The sequence below is a fragment of the Micrasema longulum genome, unplaced genomic scaffold (genome assembly GCF_059751315.1).
Source record: "Micrasema longulum isolate JH-2025_06_02 unplaced genomic scaffold, ASM5975131v1 h1tg000331l, whole genome shotgun sequence".
In the NCBI taxonomy this organism is placed as follows: Eukaryota; Metazoa; Arthropoda; class Insecta; order Trichoptera; family Brachycentridae; genus Micrasema; species Micrasema longulum.
The window spans coordinates 304,960-319,993 of NW_028277535.1; the positions used below are offsets into that span (position 1 = coordinate 304,960).

The following is a 15,034-nucleotide window of genomic DNA, read 5'->3' on the forward strand; positions in this document are numbered from 1 at the left end:
ATGACAGGGTATTGAAAGGGTTCTCTCGTTACTAGAACGAAGAGATAGTCCGTGTTGTTAAAGAGGTTAGATGAACTCTCTCAGATAAACAGGTGGAATTATTTAAAATATTGTGAAGACGTGATAGAATGTGAATATTTCTTCTATGCCTGATATTAAGCCAGTGTAGTTACGTGCGATACTCGGTTATGTGGTCAAATTTGCGAAGTTCAAAAATATACCGAATACAAATATTCTGCAATCGTTATAACTTATCAAGTAATTCATAGTTACGCCTTGCCATAGTGGTAGAATAAGGATAGGACTAACATCTTTATTATAGTTGTAGAATAAGGATGGTATTCCCATCCGCGTTCTGCCTTATTACGAGTGCTTATTACGATCCAAGTACTCCCATTCTTATTCTACTACCACCCTTCGCTGTATACATATAACGTAAAATCACTTGTGGGTTAAACCAAACACTCGTTCAGCTACAAATGTTAAGCTTAAAATATTGTTGACTTTTGATTTAGTTAAATCAGAGTTCGGGTTTTAATCTTGCTTAGTTCTTAGTGGCATGAGAACCGTGCCGTGGGATCTTCTGCTGGTGTTTTATATGCCGGCTATGAAAACTTGGATCGTAATAATGACTGATACGATCTTCGTAGGAGTAAAAAATTATCAGCACGCAATCAGTGAGACAGTCTGACACAATGGACTCTCGATCGGCCATATTTTGAAGATCACTCTTGGCGTTTCAAATTAGCACTTTAAAAATGTCAAGTTGGATATTTACATACATAAATTAATAGTGGTGCTTAATTATCATTAAACATATATTTTAACTTTTACTAATCGAAGCAAAAAAATATTTATTTTTATATTGATTAAATTAAATTTTCTGCCATATAGATGTACTACTATTATAAATTTATTGTATTATTTTGGAATTTTCCTTTTTCATTAATTACCGAATTGAATTGTAAAATAACTATAAATTATTAATAATATATTGCCATGTACTATTAAATAACTTTTCTGCATTCCATTTCTTGACCATTATAAATTTTAATTATTTGTATTTTTTTAAATTACCATTTTGTATATTGTTTTGATTATTTTGTATGTGGTCTAATATGTTTATAGATTTTTTTGATTTATATGTAAAATGTTTTATTATTTAAACATTTTACTGAATATGCTGCATATTTTTTTTAATATAAATCTTGCATAATTTTTAGATTTTTTTTTTTTTAAATCTTGGGTATAAGAAAATTTATAATAATTATTTTTTTCTTTTTTATTGATAACACTGTATATTTTTTGTAAATTCATAATTAAGATTGAAAATATTTACTAATAAAATTTTAAAAACACATTGTAAGACGTCGCTCCCCTTTTTCATGGCCTTTACGTCATGGAAAACGTTCAAACAAATACATATTTAAAAAAAATGTGTTTCGCTATTAAATCATATATATTACTAGCGGACCCAACCGACGTTGTCCTGCCCAAACGTTGGCTTGCCTGCTATCATTTTGGAAAAATATTTTCTAAATGAATAATCATCTAGGTACTTGTTTGTGATTAAACTCAAAAACTAAAAATTGTTGATTTTCAAAAAATATTGAATTTAAGTAGGTACTTGTTTATGGTTGAATTCCAAAACATAAAATAATTTTTTTTTCAAATATAGCATTCTTTTTGCAAACGTCAAACTCCGGTCGTCTCACCAACAAAGTGGTGTACTTATGTAGAAATACGATTTTTAAAAATGTATCGAATTAAATATTATTTTAGTGTCAACAAAAATCTTATAAAAATAAATAAATGGGTAGAAATTATTAGGAATTTAAGGAAAGAGTCTGATTGAGATCCACAAAAAACAAATGCTGTTTGTAAACATTCAAAAACAAACTTTTTTATACAAAAAAAAAACAACATCTTTCCATTTTTTCGCAAATGCATTCTCCTCGAATGCAACCCTGGTAGATTGATGAATAAAACATATATGCTCTATACTTATTTTTTACGCATTAGATTGGAGATTTTAATATCATCGAACACGCACAGCGCAGAGATCTATATTTCTCTGAAAACCGCACGTAAATCGGTTAAGCCGTTTAGGAAAAGTTCAGTGACATCACACGTACAGAGGAATTATATATATATATAAAGATTATCTGAATAAATAAGTACTAAAGTAAATAAGTAAAAACTAAAAAAAATATTAAAAATAATACCCTACATTTTTCCGGTAGCAGATTGTATTTTTAAAACAATATTATTATAAGTTATGTCACGCATGTTTACGTCTAAATATAGGTGTTTGGAGAAGATGTCAAGGTTAAATACGTCAAAATGACATTTCACAGAAGGTCAATTTTAAGAGGGTCAGGCGACGATTCCGATAACTAATTCCATAGATAACATCTATTGTATTTGTCATCGTCATACCAAATTTATGGAAAACCACGGCGGATAAATCTCTCAGAGTTTAAATAATATTTGCAGACAAAATATGTACTGGATTATTTATTTATTTATACCACGAAAGAATCAACATTAATCAGGGTTATTGATAATATTTATGATTGCAAATTATTTATTTTTTCTGCATCCGTGCGTAAGCGGACAAAGGCAACCTCTTCTGGCTCTTTCTAGAGCATATAGGACATGCTCAACGAATACACTCCCGGTTCTAACGGGCTTGTTTTCTTTAGATCTGGAGGTTCAGCGACGATCTGCAAATTTCCACCTTAAAAGAAAGGCGTTCCTCTGTTATTGGTGGCGTAAGTCTACTCCCAACTGAAGGAATGTCTCAATCGAATATAAATAAAATGAACAATATTTGGACAAACTCAAAATATTGTTAATAAATTACCTGGTCCATGAAGAAGTATAGAAATTAAAAAAATAATATTTTCAGGCGTTGCCTAGTATGTAGGTGAAATAATTCAATTAGATGAATCTCACCCGCATAAATAAAGGTTTCAGCTCTTTAACTTCACAAACATCAACAGATGAAAGATTTGAAGGAAAATAGATGTTCAAACATAGGCAGAATGGTGAATGTTACACCGTGTGTAAAGTGGCCACTTAAACCAGCCATTGACAGGTCATAAGCCCTGTAGATGCCTAGATTTTCATATTACATTCTCTTAAATGTTCTTCATCTCTGTTGTAATATGTTAATAAATAAAATGATTTTAAATGCTCTTCTTAATGCTAGGCAATCGCGATGGGAAACTTCCCTTTCAGGGAGGGTCACCTTTCTTTTTTTTTCCTTCAATCCGTCAGCGCTTAGAATCTTCTTGGGTTATCTCCGATCACTGGACTACGCAGTTTTTATCAGGTCATGGTAAATTTAATATTTTTTTTTTTTTTTTTAATATTGTTGACTCCCCTTCGTGCTGCTGCGGATATCCTAACCAATCTTCTGAACACATCCTGTGGTCTTGTCCCTTTCCCCTTCTCTATTATTACCGAATGGAGCTTCTCGCTACTATCCGTGGCCCTGTTATAGATTTTGTCGGATATACAGATCTGGTGGCTTCTAAAAATAATTTTAAGGCTTCTAAAAAGTTTTGCAATCATTTTGGCGAATTAATCATGTCCAATCAATTTAATCCCAGTCAGTGAAGAATTCACTTCCCTCTCTTTTCAATCCAATTAAGTACATATTATGTACTTCTGGATTACTTTATTTCAGCACAAAGATGCTTACGCTACCAGATTTCAGAGAGCTCCTTCGGGCAGCTTTTCTCGTTTGACAACAAGCAAATTTTCCGTGTATGTGGGCACCGCCAAGGAGACTTTTGTCCTCAGATGCGGTGTGCGGTATGTGGTGGGCAAGCTGCATCCGTGCGTAACAAAGAATACAATTTTGTATGTGAACAAGTATCTTGAATAAGTGTTTTCAGCTCGGTGACAACAGATGAAAAGATGTGCGAATTTGGATGTTTAAATATGGGCAGACTGTGATCAATGACAAGTCGTAATCCCTATAAATGACAAGACAACCATATTCCCTTATGTAAAATGTTTCACCACCCAGTTCAATAAAATTTAATCTCGATAACTCTCTTGGGAATAAATCCAGTCTTGTCTACAAAAACTTGGACATATTTCTAATCAATATTGTTGGCTAAAAATCTTTTAATGAAAAATCTAATGCAGATAATAAGTCCACCCCATGACGTCTATAGTTCGATTCCTGGCAAAGTTGACGTGGTTTTACACAGAAATACATTGTATCTTGACTGTTGTCTGAAGCGTATGTATGACTTATCACTTTATGCCATTGCATATTTGTAACACGCATTGGCATATTTTGTTAATTTCTACAGGTTTTCGAATATTTTACTAAAAATCTACTGATGGGGCACGTTTGCGCTATTTTTACAGATCTTCAAAGTTGTAGCTAAACTAAACAATTAAACGCACGGCTTGCATGAGCCCCTAACAATCGTAGCAGCCATGGGGCTTTTTTCTATTAATCTATTCAGTTGATGGGTAAAACCCCTTCAATTGGCTCTACTCAACTCCGAACGGCTAGAGTTATTCACCCATAAACGTAGAGAAAAGTTTGAGAATATTTTTCAAAACAACCCTGGCTTCGAATCTCTATGTCTAATTAATAGTTTTATTAATGTCACCGGTCTCAGAGTGATAATTATCTAGAGAAGCTCTATTGCATGGAATAAAAGCGCTACAATTTTTTTGTTTTGTTTTAGTTTGGTTTTTAGTTTAACAAACGTGTAAATATTGCTGTAATATGTAGCTAACTTCGTGGTCAATATTCGTAGAATGGTTTTTGTCCACATGGGTGACTCTATTAGGTTATTTCTCTAAGGTGCCGGTGAAATTTTCCCTTTGAAAATATGGCCTAATACAGCTTTTAAGTTCAATTACGGCTCAATAACGTCAGTGGACGAGGAACGTTCATATAAATATACTTTGCCTGTATAAAGACAACCCTACATCAGAAAATTTAGGAAAATACTTTATTATTAACTTTTCAAAATTAATAACGTTATCAATGCCTATTTTTACTTGCCAAAGGAAAACTATAAATTATTATGTTGGTTAAAGTTCTTAAAGTATAACTTCTTTGTTAGTTGAAACTTGAAAACTTTGAAAAGTTAAAACCGCTCACAAGAAAATGTATAAGATAATGTAATTTTACATATTGTTCCTTTTCTCTCGCTTATACCCGTACGCCCTTTTATAGGTTCTTCAAATATACAGACTTGGTGGTTTTCAAAAATAGTTTGAAGGCTTTTATAAAGTTTTGTAATTATTTCGGCGAATCGATCATGCCCAATCAATTTAATTCCCGTCAGTGAAGAATTCACTTCCCTTTTTTCCTCAATTCAGTGACATACATATTATACACTTCTGGATTACAGATAGCTCCTTCGGGCAGCTTTTCTCGATCTGCAACAGCAATTATTGCTTGTATATGGGCAACGCCAAAAAAACTTATCTCCTGAGATGCGGTGTGCAATATGTTGTGGCATGCTATTAATAACTTTAATAAAAACAAAGATTATTTAAATTTTTTCTAATAAAAAAAAATAATCGTGTTTTTTTATTTATTTTATGATGCATATTTTAACAGTTTCCTCGGATATATTAAGCATTTTTTATGCATATATTTGTGTATATGTCAGCCATTTTATGTTGCATATAATCCAGTTTTGCCTATATAAACTTCTTACGTTAATGTAACAGACGATCGGGACACACTGTGATTGAGAGTAATAAAATTATCCAGATACGCTGCAATACGCTGTAACTATATTACTAATGTAGTGCCTTTTACACCAATGGGTAATGATAGAGAAATAATGACAAAATCTATTTGAGTTTCGTTTTTTTTTATGCTTAATTACCATTTCAATAAAGTACTTTTGTTTGATGCCAGTTGTTGCATTTTTTTGAGTTAGAAATCCAATGTTATTTTAAATATTTCAAAATACCTTAAAAAAATTAATTAAACCGATGAGAGATTTTATCTAAATTAACCATCAAGGATTAAGTTATTTTACTTTCAAATAGAAGATGTTACACAGCGTATAAATCATTATCGATCCATGTCCGCTCCTTAGTGGGAGCACATAATGTCCACGAAGATCTTCCAGGCATCTCTGTCGGCTGCCAGCCCCTGTGCATCCTCCGAAGTCAGGTTCGCGTCCCGTAGTTTTGACATGACCTACCGACGAACAGTCGGCAGCGTACGTCTAGGGCGTCGAGAATCTGATTGTAAAGTAGGCCAGCGTGGTTAAGGCTCTCAGGAGGCATCCGCAGTGTATGACCCAGCCAACCGTATCGCCTCCGCTTGATGACAGTTGTCACCGGGGTTGGCTGCGTACCTTCCCAACAAAGTCGAACCACCGCACACTCAAAATTCTTCTGAGACATCTACTCACAAAACTCAGAATATTGCTGCTTTCTGCCCTAGCGAGGTGCTACGATTCGTATCCGTAAAGGAGAACAGGTGTTATGGAGGCGTTATATACTACCCTGCAAAGCCTTTAAGTCGTAACTGACTAATAGATATTCGATAGCATAACATATTTACTAAGCCAACAAGTCATTTTTATTTCTCAAATCTGAGATATTCTCTTGTAAAAAAATAAATAAATCAGATTGGCAAAGCATAAATCAGTAATATCCTGTAAAATTTACAATTTAGCGGATACGACTTTTAGCCTTAGCAAGGCAGTACAGGTGACATTTGATTTTCACTTAGTAAATATCTGATCTTCAGACAGCCTTTATACTGTTAAATGCGGCGTCTGATACTCCTAGCCACACTCTCAGTTCTATTTAATAGCTGCCACTTTTTTAACATATACTCCCAGGTATTTGAAACTCATTGAATAAAACGATCACTTTAACCGACCAATAAACACTTAAACCGTCCATAAGACTTGTTATTGCGTTGACTTTTTCATGCCCTAATAATTATTTATTTATCTGGCAGAAATTTGTCGATTGAAGATTAATTTTCTCAATTAAGGTATTTAGTAATTTTCTACTCAAAATAAATTACGCAATTAATTATGTAAATATCAATAACAATTTTCCTTATCGAAGTATTATAAAGTTTTTCTTTCAAAAAAGGTTTTACTCTTGAAATAAAAATAAACGTAAAAAGTAAGTATTTTGACTTGTTTGCGTTAATGAAGAATACCTACAATTCTGTGGGTGAAATTAAACCAGGATCCTGAACGAGTGATTTTGCTCAATGGATACTCAAAGAAAATCGAGTGAAGATAAGTCCGCCTAGTCGTGTAGTAATCGGCTCGTTCACCTACCGTGCTTAAGGTTGCGGGTTTGACTCCCAAGAAGGTATGAAATATTTATTTATCAAATGGTTTTACATTAAAATATTTCTTACTTGATCCGTAAAACTGACAACCTTACCCCGATATAACCGATGATCATTAGAGGGGGGCGATTAGTTGATTATCGAATTCAAAAAGGGCTTGAATGATGCGTATTGGTATACTATTCATTGAAAAAATATAAATAAAAATCCGGCATTGCATTATTTACAGCGCAATGGTCTAAAATTTGGAAAAAATTACGATAATCACCGAATTTGAATTTATTGCTTAAAACGACTAAATAACACTGTACTTGGTTTACTAGTGCAGCTCCCTATGCACCATTTGGTGTAGATATATTAATGATAATCAATAACAAACACTAAAAACATATAATTCTCCGCATATGATAGGAATAAATGATAAAAATTACCTTCTTAAATCCATAAAAGAATTCACTACACAACACAATCACAATTCAACACACTTTCTTCTTAAAATATACAAAAACAACTTTTTCTGACATCACGAATTTCAATATAGAATATTAACCTTCGGGCGATGCGATACCACGAATAAAAACGTCAAAAACCACACACAGAATATAAATATTGCAATGTCTAGTCAATAAATACCCCCCAGCATAATAAATTCCAAAAACTAAATCCATAGACAAAAAATAACATTAAAAAATGACACAAGTAGGTAACCGACATGGCGACTATTACGTGCAATGTTCACTATCTGGCAACCCACATTTTTCTTGTTTACGCTCTGTTTTCAAATCACTGTTTCCCGCGGGAATAATACAAAAAAAAAAATTAACGAGCGGCTACACATCCGTGCCGACTAGTTATTCGTCAGATACTAAAACGAAGAGCGTAAATATAAGTCCCTACCTTGTCACTTGCGGCAACTCTCTCTTGAATTTTAAATATTGTAAAACGCCGTCAGTCGTTTCGTGAACGTTTTCTTATTCTTAAATATTAGTTCTTCAAAAGCGTCAACAAACTGATACTAAATCTAGCCTATTTATGTTTATTTTTTGAAACTATCCTTAGAAAAATTACAGTAAAATGAATTTAAAAAATACTGTTGATGATCTGACAATATTTTTATTTATAAATTGCCCCCTAGAGTCAATATTTTAATTAAATATCGTTTTTTCAAAACGCGATATTCGCCTCGCATGGCGATTTGGCTTTTTTTATTATTTATGGCTAGTTTCAAGACGCATCGTTTGCCTAAAAAAACTTACCAAAACACGGTAAAAACCGTCTTAAAAAATATCAAAGCCTTCTCGTTTTTACAAAACAGGTTTTTTATCGTGTATGTTAATCCCTAATTTCAATAATTTATATTAGGTGCAAATAAAATATTGAAGAAAATTATAAACTATGTATAAATTATAAATGAGATTGCCGTCTGGCTTAGTTGTGAAGTGTATTTTTTTAAAACAAAGATTGTTCACGCAATTTGACCCGAATCACAAGAATCCTCTCCTGAAAAAATGCGTTCCAAGCAAATGTCGAGTTTTAAAAAAACGGTCCTCAATTGCAATGTTTAAATTTAAACATTAAATTATTTCAAATTTGCTGGCATAAAATACTTATTTTCTGAAAGAATCGTTTTTTTTTTGTTTCCAGGCGGATGAAGAACATAGTTCGCTGTGTGAAATAGAACCAGAACAATGGTTAAGTGTTTTCAACTCAATGTCTGCTCTCAGGTAAAACTTGTGAATCATAAAATCGATTTGAGTGTATAATGGTTATTGAGGTCCTGGGTTCAATTCCTGGTAGGTTTGACTTAAAATAAAAATTTTCGTAGTCGTTTAAACTTCAATATTGCATTGCTTCCGAAAGAAGCGTAGGACTGATCGCCTTACCTTCATGTAACAGATGATCGAGATACGCTGCATTTGGTTTACAAATACAGTGCCCTCTGCCCCACTCCCACTAGGAGCAAAAGAGGGAATGAGGGAATGATGATATTGCCAAATAACCGTCGATATGAGTTATCTCAAAGTTAGGTTAAGATTGTTACAGTTTATTTTACGGAACTATTTAAATACAATATTTGAGACATTGAAATACAATATTAGAGCGGTTAGTGCATTGAACTATTGTGCATGTGGTTCCGGGATCAATTCTCGACAAGTTGTATACTTTTTAGACCATAAGACGCACGTTTTTACTCTAAAAACTCGACCAAAAATTGAGTTGTGTCACATGGTCCGATGCATCTTATCGTCCAAAACCATTTTTTTCCTAAATATTGATAAATAAATCCTGGAGTTGAGTCTTAAAGTACAATTTATCTAATCGTCTGCAGAATACGGTGTAATATTTTTATCTGTTTTAGTACTAAAATATTTTACAGCGACTGTCGTCTGAGCGTGGGTTTGATCATATTGCTTTAAATCTTTTCTCATCTAGATTTATCAACAATATTCGGTGTGAAAGCAGATTACTAAAGATTCACTAGTCTCAAAAATGTTCTCCATAACTGTCATAATACCAACCTATTAAATCGAATTTCATTAATAGTAAGAGTTTTCACTCCGGACGGACCTTGAAGTTATTATAATAGAGCGTTTCGGAGAGGAATAATGGCTAAAGTGTTATTATATTTATCGTCTCAGCTGACTGCTTTCTCGACTCAATTTCATCTGAACAAGTTGGTATTGTAATGTGAATAGTATGAGTGCTTCCGAACCGGTTGGAAACAGAAAGAGCTATACGTCTCTCTACACTGCTCTCACTATTTTGTTAACCTGTTTCGTGCGGGAAAAAACATTATTTTAAAATAAGAATAAATTAATGACGATGGATAAATTTTTATTGTTTGAGAATTTGCAATTGTTTTTAATATTACGTTTATATGATATTGGCGTTGTTCTTTTTCAGTAAAGTTTTGTTTTTCAAGTAGATACCCACTATTTAATTATTCTTCTCTTAGTGCTCTGTCAGGTATCCCAAATGTTGGCAATCACTCTGGCAAAAGTATCTCTGTCTTGTGCTGCCCGGAAAACCTGCTCCACAGTCCTGAAGCCAGTCCAGTCTCGTATATGTTGCAGCCAGGATATATGTCTTCTTCCAGCCCCTCTGTGACCTTCAATCTCGCCTTTAAAAATAAAGCAAATGGTACTTTTCTCCACGCATTTTATGCTCCAGATACGAAATTTTACGAAATTTTGTGGTGGTTAAGAGTTCTCTGTTATTCTAGCTCGACTTAAGACTTTTGAATTCATTATCAAATCTGTCCAAGATATTTTAAGCATTCTGCGATGCAACTACATCTCAAAAGCCTCCAGCCTGTTCATACTGTTCACCTTCAGATTCCTAGTCTCACAGCCATACAACAGAACAGACCACACATAACATTTTACCAACTTTTGCCTTATTTTCAAGTTTAGATTAGCATTACAGAAGAGGAATTTTATTTTATCAAAAGCAGCTCTATTTACTTAATAACAGTTCATTTAAATACGTGTATAGACAAAAACTTAATTTTTCATTTATTTACGGAACGTATTAAGTCCATTTAACAACGGTAAACACATTTCTCTATAACACACTCGTATACAGGTACAATTAAAATAAATTACAACAAAAGAAAATTAAAGCAAAGACAAAAATTAAATAATAATTACCACCTCAAAACAAAATTTTGCCTATCTTGGTGATTGTTAAAATCTAGAAAGACTTGCATCAAAAAAGTCTAGACTTTACAAATACGAAACTTGCATTGCGAGAAAATCACTCCACTAGTTCAGTATGGATCTTATAGACATCAATTGGTGACAAAAGAGTAATATATACACAGACAATTATGTTTCTTTGAAAAAATAGAGACACACCAAAATATCTGTTCGGCTACTTTGTTAGAGGATTCGACAACATGGCAAAAATTTAACTTTTTGATACATATTATAACATAACACCTCCACTTCTGGTTTTGTTTGAAGCTGTAGTCCGGTCGAGGCAAAAAATATTGTATTCAGTCAATCCAATTTCAGCTAGTGTAATATTGTCAGACAACCAGGTTTCAGTTAAGAACATAAGTTCGTATGTGCATGTCGTGGAAATGTTACACCTTGAAATGTTAAATTTGCCCTATGACCACGAATATTTTGATTGTATATTATGACATTTCTGCTTCTACAAGTTGCAAATTGGAAAATGGCTGCTGAGGACAGGCGGAGTTGGAGGCAACAGTTGAAAAGGTCAATGCTCGATTTGAGCTGAAGCACCATCGAAGAAGAAGAAGAATATATTATTATATCTCCTATTCCATTTCAGTAAACGAGTATTTTAGTTTTAAGTCTATGACTAGTTTATTGTCTATAGTAAATTGGCAACCAATAGTAGTTTCTTAGTTTGATTTTAGCTGTCAAAACAATAGCAACGGGTTTGCTATTTTGTGTGACAATAATATTTTAGTTGATGACGCCAGTTAGAAATGTAAATTGTATACTCATTGTGACATGTTTTCTTGGATGAATTTATTAATTATATATTATGTTTACTGAAGTTCAGTGCAGTGGTATTGGTTATTTTGTCTTTAGGGTATAAAAAACTTGTTTTTAACTTTGTACACGAAAGAATAATAAACATCAGGACACTTAAAAGGTAGGTTTAAATATTTAATATTAAAAATCCTTAAATCTACATACATAAAATAAACAAAGCAAAAACCATGTTTGATGAACATTCATCCATACCTGCGTTCAATCACAAATAACTATCGACGTGATAACAATTTTTCACCATGGTTTTTTTATCGTATTCGCGATCACCATTAAACATCCGTGAACACATAATATTAAATGTTAAAATATTTACGTTTCGCGAGGATTATTCCTGCTGCGCAATCACATATTTGAATTTCACCGGTGTAATTTAATATTTACTTTTTTGTATTAGATACTCCTTACTATTTTGCAAATGCATTATATTGTATAATTTTTATAGCAAACGCTGATTTTTTGCCTGTGAACTGTGTTTATTTACAAGGAAAACAAAAAACAAACTGACACGAGCGTTGACTTGGAGATTACAGACGCGTTGACTTTTTTTATTTTATTTTATTTATTTCGAATACAAACAGATATACAGGTTAAATAAATATTTTTAAAAAAAACTATATAAAATGTATACATAGTAGGGCCTGCCATCCAATTATATGTATTCACTAAATAATACTGTAATAAAGCGACGACGGCTTGAAGTTTAAACTATATAAATAATAAATATACTATATATTAAAATAAGATAAATATGGACAAAACAAGGAGATAGTGGTAAGGAAAAGAAGGAAATTGATAAGGAGTGGTAAAGGATGATTGAAGGAAAGTGAGAGTGGAAAATTGCATTTGATTAATTGATCAAATGAATTATGAATGAATAGCATGAATCAAGCCTATTAATTATCTTCTGTAAATATTGTATGGAGTGTTAAATATATCAAGACTATTAGTTTTTTTGTTAAATGTTTCACATATACGAGGGATCGTAAAATGTTTCCGATGATTAGTTTTAAATTTACGAATATAGAAAATATCAGAGTCTAGTTGGCCTGGAGGGGACACGGTAAGCAAGTAAATTAATGAGTTCCGGGGAATCGAATTTATTATTGACAATTTTTTAAAGCAGGATCTGATCAAACATATCTCTTCTGTGTGCTAATGAAACAAGGTTATAAAATTTTAATGAAGCTAAATAATTTGGAAAATGCAAATTAAATTTGTATTCTAGTTTTTTCAGGAGTTTTTTTTTGGAACACTCGATTCTATTAATATTTCATTTATAAACAGGAGACCAGATAGCAGTGTAATATTCAAGATGGGGGCGTACGTATGACTGCGATAACTTAAGCATGTTCATTATTGTTCATTTTGATCGCTCAAATGCTTAGCATATTTTTAAGCACGTCGATAGTTATTTGTGATTGAGCTACTGGATACTATTGATATTATTTTATTTAATTTACTGTTTTTTCCATGTAAATTATTGAATTATGTTGGGCGCGTGGTGTTATGGTCAGCGCGTTTTCCTACCATGCAAGGGGTCTCGGGTTCGATTCCTGACATGGTTGATATGAAATATTTATTTGAAAGGGTGTTTTTACACTAGAATATTTCATAGTCCCTGGACCTGAAACGTAAGACTAGTCACTTTTATTTCAATTTCAATTTCAATTTATTTATTTGCCGTGCCATATGCACCATTAGGTGCGGAAAGGGAACGAAGATGAAATTGTTATAATTTGACGCGAGCACAGCCTAAAAAACCATATTAAGTTCTTGAATAAATATTAAAAATGTAACTTGAGTTAAAATAAGAAAATTATTCTTACGCAGATATTTAATTTATTTATTAATTCACAAATACAGTTGGGGTATTATAATAGGGTGAGCCGACAATTTTTTTTCCGAATTTTAAAATGAAAGGACTCTAAAAAGTTGCCTTTTGGATTACTCGGAATGCAAAAAATATTTTTTCAAATATTCGATTCTTATTTTGGCCCTCAACCAGAGCTTGAAGTTTTCGAAAAAGTATATTTTTTGCGCTAAGCCGGCTGTCATTTCGTATTTAAGTAAAACAATCAGTCCAATTAAATTTTATAAAGTGCATAAAACTTTATTAAATAGTATCTAAGGACGTGAGTTGCACTTTGTTTTGTAATAAATTGGTAGCATTGTTTTAATGAGCTATTGTTTTCGTCAATATTAGCCAGGCGCCTGATGGAATCAGTTCCGCGGAGTGTTTTTTTCATTTAGGTTTTTCATTTTTTTTACTCTAGTATATAACTAGAGTAAACACAAGCGTTCGAAATATGAGCTAAAAAGACGTCCCCAAAGGAAAGGAATGACCAGCGGAGGGAGCTTGCTCCCTAATCGTTACGTCATATCACGTCGACTTTGACAAGCAAAACAAGTAGTACAGTAAAAAGCACGGACTGTTTACATCGGTCTACTGTAAGTTCTATTCAGTATGTCGCTCCCTTCCGCATACGCGTCACCTTTATTTATCGTTTCACTATACGCCCGAGTAACTGAGCAGGACAGAGACAAGATATAGCTGGTAACATAGTAGAAAAACGTTTTTTAACATTAAAATAGCTGTTTTAAACAGGTAATAAATAAGATAAAATCATTATTTTCCGGTGAAAGGTTTTACCATCGCTTTTCCAGATCGATTTGTGCAGTAGCTTAGCGTACATACAGGCATTTTAGTAATTGCGAGGAGAAAAGTAGCCGTGAACACTCGCAGCAGACTCAAGTCCGTTTTATCAAACATGGCCGCAGGTTAAGGGAACATATGTATTTCGAACGCTCATGTTTACTCTAGGTACCTCAATTAAATATATGGGGAAAAAATACCAAATAATTAAAACGTCAATGTTTTTTAATTTTGGTTACTGCCTTCTTGCTTGCAACGGCAGTAAAGCCTTAATATCTTACCGCCGAGTAAATTGGTTTTAATTAAAAATAATAAAAATATTATCTTCCCTGTTCTCAAACGGTTAAACTCTGCCAGACGATTCTTGTTTCCTTTCGCTTATAACTTCCGCAGTAATAACGCCGGATTATTTCATTTCTAAGTGAATTCAAATTATCTTGGCACACGCCATATTACTTTTTTTGCACCGAGTAACTCCCTGCTGGCTTCTCGTAATCAAGAAGCCATTACGGACCTTTCACGGTGAGAAGT

The 15,034-nt window shown here is 32.9% G+C and overlaps 1 protein-coding gene across 1 annotated transcript in view; it reads right to left on the reverse strand.

The window, feature by feature from the left end:
• mol (dual oxidase maturation factor 1 mol) overlaps window positions 1-8,200 on the reverse strand; it is a 273,695-nt gene extending 265,495 nt beyond the window's left edge. Inside the window, exon 1 of the mRNA XM_088225100.1 lies at window positions 7,753-8,200. The gene's annotated coding sequence lies outside the window, so the exon portion shown is untranslated. The remainder of the gene's footprint in view (window positions 1-7,752) is intronic.
• Between the last annotated feature and the right edge of the window lie 6,834 nt (window positions 8,201-15,034).